Below are 8,184 nucleotides of genomic sequence, written 5' to 3' on the forward strand. Positions count from 1 at the left end.
AGTCTGATCTCCACCATCAGACCAGGATTCGCCAAGGAAGCGGTGAAGAGCCCAGACGCCAGTCTGTCGACTGTCAGACACGTGACGAGGCTGGGGCGGCAGGAGCAAGCTCTGCTGTGTGCAGTGGGGCTGAGTCCCAAACCTGGGAAGAGGGTTCCATGGACTGCTGAGAAGTGCAGAGGTCGTGCGGATGTGTCCCGGGGACGGAGGGACACAAATGTGGGACGACAAAGGAGAAGAGACGCAGAACGTGGAGCCACGGTGGGGAGAGCACTGTGCCCACCTGCCCGATCACACCTGCCTGGTGTGGGCCAGGAGAGACAGACAGACAGACAGAGCGGGAAAAAGAGACGGGGAGAGACAGAGAGGGTGTGCTTTCAACAGGAAGCCATGAAGTCACCTGCGGAGTGAAGACACATCTTCAGAAAGCGTCTAGGGAGCCAGGCGTGGTGGCCACGCTTGTAACCCCAGCATAGGGAGGCTGAGACAAGAGGATTGCAGTTCGCAGCAGCCTCAGCTACTTAGTGAGGCTCTTTGCAACTCAGTGAGCCTTGTTTCAAAATAAATAATAAAAAATAGGACTGGGGGTGTAGCTCAGAGGTAGAATGCCTCTGGATTCCATCCCCAGTACTGAAAAAAAAAAAAAAAAAAAAAAAAAACAGAAAGAAAGCACCAGCTGACGGAGGAGTTTAATGGATTTACCAGGATGATGTCTTCCCTCCAGAAAGATGCAGCTTTAGGGCGACGGGATTCTCAGCCTTGGACTTGGGAGACTCTGAGCAGCCTGCCCCAACCTTTCAGCAGATCACCTGCACTAGCTCTCCAAGGATGCCGGGAAATGAGTCTTCCCACCCTCCTCCACTCTCCACAGTCTCCAAGGGCAGAGGCTATACCTGGAAGCCTAGTGGGCAGGTGGCAGGAAGTGCTGGCAGACCCTCCCCCGCCCACTCCCAGCTCCCAGCAGGTAGACTGAGAGGGGAGCAGCTTCAGAGCTCTCTGGGGGAGGTCAGGGTTCTGAGGGTCACCTGCACTGGATCTTCCAGTGGCTGGCAGGAGGCTCCTTCCTGACTTGAAGGGACTGCCGGGCTTTTGACAGCCAGGAACATGCAGATGTCTCCTGTGTTCTTTTCTCCAAAGATGGGGAAATAGGTATCACTGAGCCCATTGGAGAAAGCAGTGGGAAAAAGAAGGTTGTCTACCAGTAAGGGGGAAATGCCTTGAAAAGGAGATGAGAACCCAGCAGTGTGGCTCACACTTGTAATCTTAGTTCATGGGAGGCTGAGACAGGATGATTGCAGGTTCGAATTCAGCCCCAGAAAATTGAGACTCTCAGGAACTTAGTGAGACTCTGTTAAAAATTAGAAAATAAAAAAAAATAGGGCTGGAGGCATAGCTCAGAGGTAGAATATCCCTGGGTTCAATCCCCAGTACTGCCAAAAAGAAAAAAAAAAGAGATGAGAAACGGCAACTTTGCTAAAGAACCAATTCTTAAGGACAATGAAGGAAACTAAATTTTTATGCAAAAATATTTTATATATTAAAATATACATTTTTATGTATTTATAATACATATATATATACATATACATATACAATATAATATGTATATTGGTTTTGGTGGTACTGGGGTTCCTGGAAACCCTTCTACCTCCAGGCTATACTCTCAGACCTATTTTTATACTATTTTATTTGGAAACAGGGTCTTTTAAGCTAGCACGGCTGGCTTCAAACCTGCACAATCCTCCTGTCTCTATCTCCCAAGCAAGGGGATTACAAGCTAGTGCCACCATGCCTGGTGTTAAATTTTATATATTTTAATATATATGTTATACTCTTATCATCAAGCTCCTTCTATTTTTAAATTTCAAAACAGCCAGTATTGGGGAGAACAAACAAATTTGTTCCTTGATTAGAGGTGGCTGTACTTTATAATGAAATTTCAGCAGCACCAATATGGTACATTTTGTGCATGTGTCTTCAACTTTTTCGTGTGTGTGTGTGTGTGTGTGTGTGTGTGTGTGTGTGTGTGTGTAACTGGGAATTGAACCCAGGGACATTCTGCCTCTATACCCCCAGCCCTATTTAATTTTTTAGTTTGAAACAGGGTCTTACTAAATTGTGAAGAGCATCATGAAATTGCTAAGGCTTGCCTTGAACCTGCAATCCTCCTGTCTCAGCCTTCCAAGTCCTGGGATGACAAGCATGCTCCACCATGCCAGGCTCCCTTTATTTTTCTTTTTATATTGACCATTTTATATAATTAAAGTACTCTGTTGCTGGTGTTAGTGATGATCTCAACTCAGAAATCTCAAAACTTATTTAACAAGTAATAAAAAATAAGAAAATATGTGTGCCCATTTGTCTTTTCTTGCTTCTACTTAATTCTCTTATATTTTTTACAAACACACATACAAGCATTTTCACAACATTGACACAGGAATTCAGCACACTTTCCCTCTGATTCAGGAAGATGAAGAAGAAGGAGGGGGGAAGGGGGAGGAATTCAACATACATTCTCTCTGGTTGAAGAATAATAATAAGAAAAATAAGGAGAGAAGAAGGAGAAGGAGGAGAAGGAGGAGGAGGAAAAATGCATTTCATGCATCACCTGGCACTATCTGCAAGCAAACTACAAGAGTCCACAGACACGAGACATTCCTCAAATAACACTGTTCTTCCTGTGGCTGTAGATGCCATGAATATCTATTCCATAGACAGTGAACGCTACTGGCTCATTATGGACACATTAACAGAAAGGAAGAGTATGCTAGACTTTGGACGAGTGTGCCTATTATCAGGACAGATTCCTTATCAAGAGAGCAAATATTTTCAGAAAACAAAGCCAAGTTCAAACTCAAAGCCAAGACAGGTGTCAAACCATGCCCCGAGCTCGGTTTTCTCTGGGGCTGTTCGTTTCCGAGGGATGGAGGTGAACATGACTCTCGATTTGTCTCCTCTGCACTATTATTGTTCTGCTGACTTCTATTGATCTGTTTCAGGGATGGCTTACAGGATTGGGGCCCCAGAGACAAATCAACCTTTCCACGTGGCCCATGAAGAGAGGACTGTTGGAAATATTGGCTGAGCACCGCGCACAGGTTACCTTTTCATTGTGACGTACGGAAATCAAATGTGACTGCCGAGGGCTCTTTGCATTTGCACATGCCATTTTTCCTCTAGCTGGAATCAAAGTTTCCTATGTTTCTCAGACGATCCAGCTTCCAGAGCCCTCAGTGTTTGAGATAAAACTCTCCTGGCACTTCGGCGGCACACAGAATGTACAACTCTAAGTCCTCAGATTCTCACCCAACTGCCAAGAGGATAGGGATCTCAAAAGTTAGCCAACCTTTCTTTTAAAAAATGAAACGGAAAAAGAAGGCGCTGAGGGTAGGACGCCTGGCTCTCCCGAAGGGTCTGTTTGGGTTTGAGTTTGCTTCAAAGCAGGGTTGAAGGCCTGGTGATCTCCAGGACCAAAGAAACCCCTCCTTCACAGTCGGCATCCTCCTCCATATGCAAGCAAGAGCAGGCAAAGCATGCGGTCAAAAGCAAGACAGAACTCCGGCAGCTGAGATACTGGCTCACTGGGACCGGGATTTGACGTAGAGCATCCTGACAACCTCAGAAGAAAGAACAGAGAGATTCTTATAAAGGGCACTATATACTTTAGAAAACATATGAGACAATTTCTTAAAATGTTCATGGTATAGATTAAAAATATTAATAAGACAGAATCTTGCCCCTCCCACCAGATGTGAAATGAAATGTTGCTGAGATCTTAGTGGCCCATCCCCTGGCTACCTTCGCTTCCATCTCCAAATCATTACTATCCTAAATTTCATGTTGCTCATTCCTCTTTTCTTTCTCTTTTTATTAATTACTCTCCATGGAAATTTGCCTAAACAGCACAATGTACTTTTCTATGAGTGGAATCCCGCCATTTACAAGCTGCAATACTGTGGCTTTATAGTTGGGGAGCCTCACGGTTGAGAGCCTCCATCCCACAGCCTCCTTAATCCTCTTCAACATAGGAAAAGTATACACTAGTTTATGGCTATGTAGAAAATAGCATGGCAGAGTTTTGACTAGGATTTTGTCTAGTCTATAAATCAAGTTGGGAAGAAAAGAAATGACCAATATTGAGTCTCTTATTACATGAATGTGGACTATCTTTCTGTTTAATAAGATCTTCTCTGATTTATTTCACGAGCACGCTCTTGTTTTCTGCATGTATATCCTGTACATATCTGGAATATATAGGTGCCATTGCACTTGATATTGGATTTTAATTTCTCATTGCCAGCACACAGAGAAACAACTGACTTTTGTAAATTAACCTTATATCCTGTAAGTTTGCTAGAAGACCTTATTCATTTTATGAACTGGTCAAATATTTGGCATTGTCTACGTGGGCAATCATGCCATGTTCAACCAAGGTCAGTTCTCATTTTCTCCCTTTTCCATCTGAATGTAATGATTTCTGTTACTTGTCTTATTCTACTAATTTGGACTTCGGGGATGAGGTTTGGGGAAGTGAGAAGGAGCATCCTGCACTCCTGCTTTTCTGGGGGAAAGCATGCAGTTTCTTATATTAAGCAAAATGCTAATTGAAGTTTCCAGGAAGGTGTATTTTATCAAGTAAAGGATGCTCCTCTATATTCCTGGTCTGCTATTATTTTTTATCATAACTAAGTGTTGAGTTTGTCAAGTGTTTTTTATGCATTTATTGATGTGATCATGATTTTTGTTTTTGTAGCCTGCTCATGTGTGGGTTATATTAAGTATTTTGCAGATATTCCATTGGTCTTGCCTACTTGAAATAAATCCTACTTGGTTTTACTCTATTTTTATATACATTGTTGGATTTGATTTGCTAGTAGTTTGGAGAAGACTTTTGAACTTTTTTCATGATAGAGTCTGGATCATAGGTTTTCCTTATATAATGTCTTTGTTTTTTGTTTCGGTCATAGAATAATTCTGGTCTCATACGATGAGTTTAAAAAGTGAAACTTCTGCTTCTATTTTCTGGACAAGATTGTAAAGAATCAATCTCTTTTCTTCCTTGAATGTGTGGGAGAATTTGCCAGCAAAACCATCTGGGTTTAGTGCTTTCTTTTTTGGGAAAGTTATTTATTAATAATTTAATTTCTTTACTAGGTAGAGACCAACCTGGATTACTTATTTTTCCTTGCATGAGCTTTGGTTGTTCTATCTTTCAAGGAATTAATTCATTTCTTCTAGGATATCAAGTTTGTAGTTTTAAATTGGTTTGGAATTTTTCCCAATTATTGGTTAAACAATTTTCATGAATTGTTATTTAAACAATTATTTAATGAAATCAAAGGCCTCTTTTTATTACTGATGTGGGCTGTGTGTGCGCAGGTGTACATGTCTTTTATTAATCAGTTTACCTAGAGGTACATCAGTTTTGTTCCTTGTCTTGGTCTTGGTCTGTCCAGGCTGCTAAGTAAATGCCAGTGGGTGGGTTGCAGGTGACAGACATTACTTACTTGGGTTTTGGGGGCCAGGCATCCTGCTCTGTGGTCAGCAGGTGTGCTATGTATGACAGGCTAGGGGCCACCACCTGGCTCACAATGGCCATGTTCTGAGGGGGTCCTCAGGTGGATAGAAGGGAAGGCAACCCCTCCGCCTATCATGGGGTGTGCCTGTAAGACCTAACAGCCTCCCAGGGGCCCCACCTACGAATGCTGTCCCTGGAGGTGAGAACTTGAACGTGTGGTTGGGGGGCATGAGCATCCAGTCCGTGGCCGACCTCTTCGAGAGCTGCCATCCTTTGGTTTCATTGACTCTCCCATCGATTTCCTGTTTTCAATTCTGTGGATTCTGCCCTAATTTTCATTCCGGTTCTTCTGCTCGCAGTAGGTTGGAGCAGCTTCTCTTTCACCTGCTCCCTAAGGTGAGAACACACATCATTGATTTTGGGTCGTCTTTGTATCTGATCTATGAGCTTCCTGCCAGAAGCATCCCATAGGCACAGTTTCCCCCACATCCCACAAATTTTGATGAGTAGAACTTTCGCCTTCGTTTAGTTAGAAATATTTTAAATTTCACTTGAGTCTTCTGTGTTGACCCATATTATTTAAAAGTATACGACAGTTGGATGTAGTGGCACATACCTGTAATCCCAGTACTTGGGAGGCTGAGACAGGGAGGGTCACAGGTTTGAGGCCAGCCTCAGCAACTTAGCAAGGTCCTCAGCAACTTATTGAGACCCTGTTTCAAAATTTAAAAAAAAATTACTTAAAAGGCTGGGAGTATAGCTCAGAAGTAAAGCACTCTTGGACTACATCACTAGTACCCCAACAAAAAAAATCCATAAGTACATGGTCATGTGCCTGAGATTATAGATTTAGTCTCTGTTATCTCAAAACCATTAACAATTGAGCCGGATGATAGTATCAAGCCAGTACTGTGTTAGAATGCCCAAATGTTATTACATTTATCCACATTTTACAGAATATGTGTACCATATACACACACAGCTGCACACGTGCGTGCACATACACCACAGTCTGAAAACGGTCTGACCTACTGGGTAGATACAATGCTGGTGCACTGATACAAGGGCACTGACAAGACATTTGCTCAGCCATAGCCTGGCACTGGGCCATCCCACTGGTTTACAGAGTCAGGACAAGTGTGGTCTCAAGGTGTTTGATTTTTCTTTCCTGGGCTTCCTTTCTAGAGCAACCAGAGAGACAGCATCTCCTTTGGTATGGATGATGTGAAGACTCTAAGAGTCTCGAAAACCTGAAAATCAAAACGTGAAGTGGCGCACGAGGGGCCAGCTTTGTCCAGCTGCAGAATACGTCCCAGGAATGTGTTCGTGAATTTCCAAACTCCCTGTACTTGAACCCGGAGAAAGCTTTGGTTTGGTTAATTCCCCTGGAGGGGGCCACATAAAGCTCCGGCCAGCAGCCCAGACATCTGGAGTCAACAGCTCGTCTTTTATTTAAAAGGAGAAGGCCTAATCTTCGACTGCGCCGCGTGGTGCTGCAACCAAAGTGGTATTTTCGAGTGACAATATGTCGTCAGCTGTTCCTTCTGGGTCATTCATTTTCATTTTGTTAGATCCTTTGTTTCTTTGATGCTGAGAATATTGCACCATTTGGCACTAAAATCTACATTAGAAGAGCATTAATTACAGGCAGACACAGTGCAAGGAAGACAGTGTTAAAATTACGCTTGAAGGTACAATGTAATTAATTTTGTACAAGAGAAACATAAAAGAGGAAGAACGAAACTGGAGGAAGTACCCCACAAAGCTCAAAATGATAATGAGAGACCCAGCCGTAGAGTAGACAGTGGACGCACAGACACATGAGGTCACCGGACCTCAAGGGAGAAGTCAGCACCCAGGGTCACTTGCTGAGTGTTCGTGAAAACCGTGGAGAGCACGCTTCTCCTGTTCGTGACGCGTGTTTACCCGTGGGTGGGATGACTCCCCCTCCAGCCTCTTCCAGGTAGATGAAGAAGATACTGAGAGCTCGGGCCCCAGAAGTAGGAAAATGATGTCATTGAACGGCAATCCAATTTGGTGTGAGCGTGTACGAAACAGGTCGTCAACGATGGTAAAGTTCTCCCTTCCAAGATGGAGCCAGAGCAACCACAGGCACTAAGACTCCTTGTCCCCAGAAAAGTCAACAGGGCCAAGAGGGCTATCAGCTGCATGGGCAGTGTCCAGCCGTAGTTCCTATTCTGTGTTTCGGGAGTGTGGAGGCACTGGGATCCTGATTTATAGAAATCTCAGTACATTGGGTCTAGTGAAAGAGAGAAAGAACTTTGACAAAATATTCTTCCTAAGCCGGGCGTGGTGGCGCACACTTGTCATCCCAGCATTTGGGAGGCAGAGACTGGAGGATCACGGTTCACAGACAGCCTCAGCTACTTAGTGAGGCCCTTTGCAATTCAGTGAGACCCAGTTTCAAGATAAAGAATAAAAATTAGGGCTGGGGTGTTGCTCAGAGGTAGAATGCCCTGGGGTTTCATCCTCAATACCACACACACACACACACACACACACACACACACTATATATATATATATATATATATGCATGTATACATATATATGTGTATATATAACATATATACACATACACACACCGTGTGTGTGTGTGTGTGTGTGTGTGTGTGTGTGTGTGTATTTTCTTTCTTCATGGAAATC

Source organism: Muscardinus avellanarius (assembly GCF_963383645.1).
Source record: "Muscardinus avellanarius genome assembly, chromosome: 19".
NCBI lineage: Eukaryota > Metazoa > Chordata > Mammalia > Rodentia > Gliridae > Muscardinus > Muscardinus avellanarius.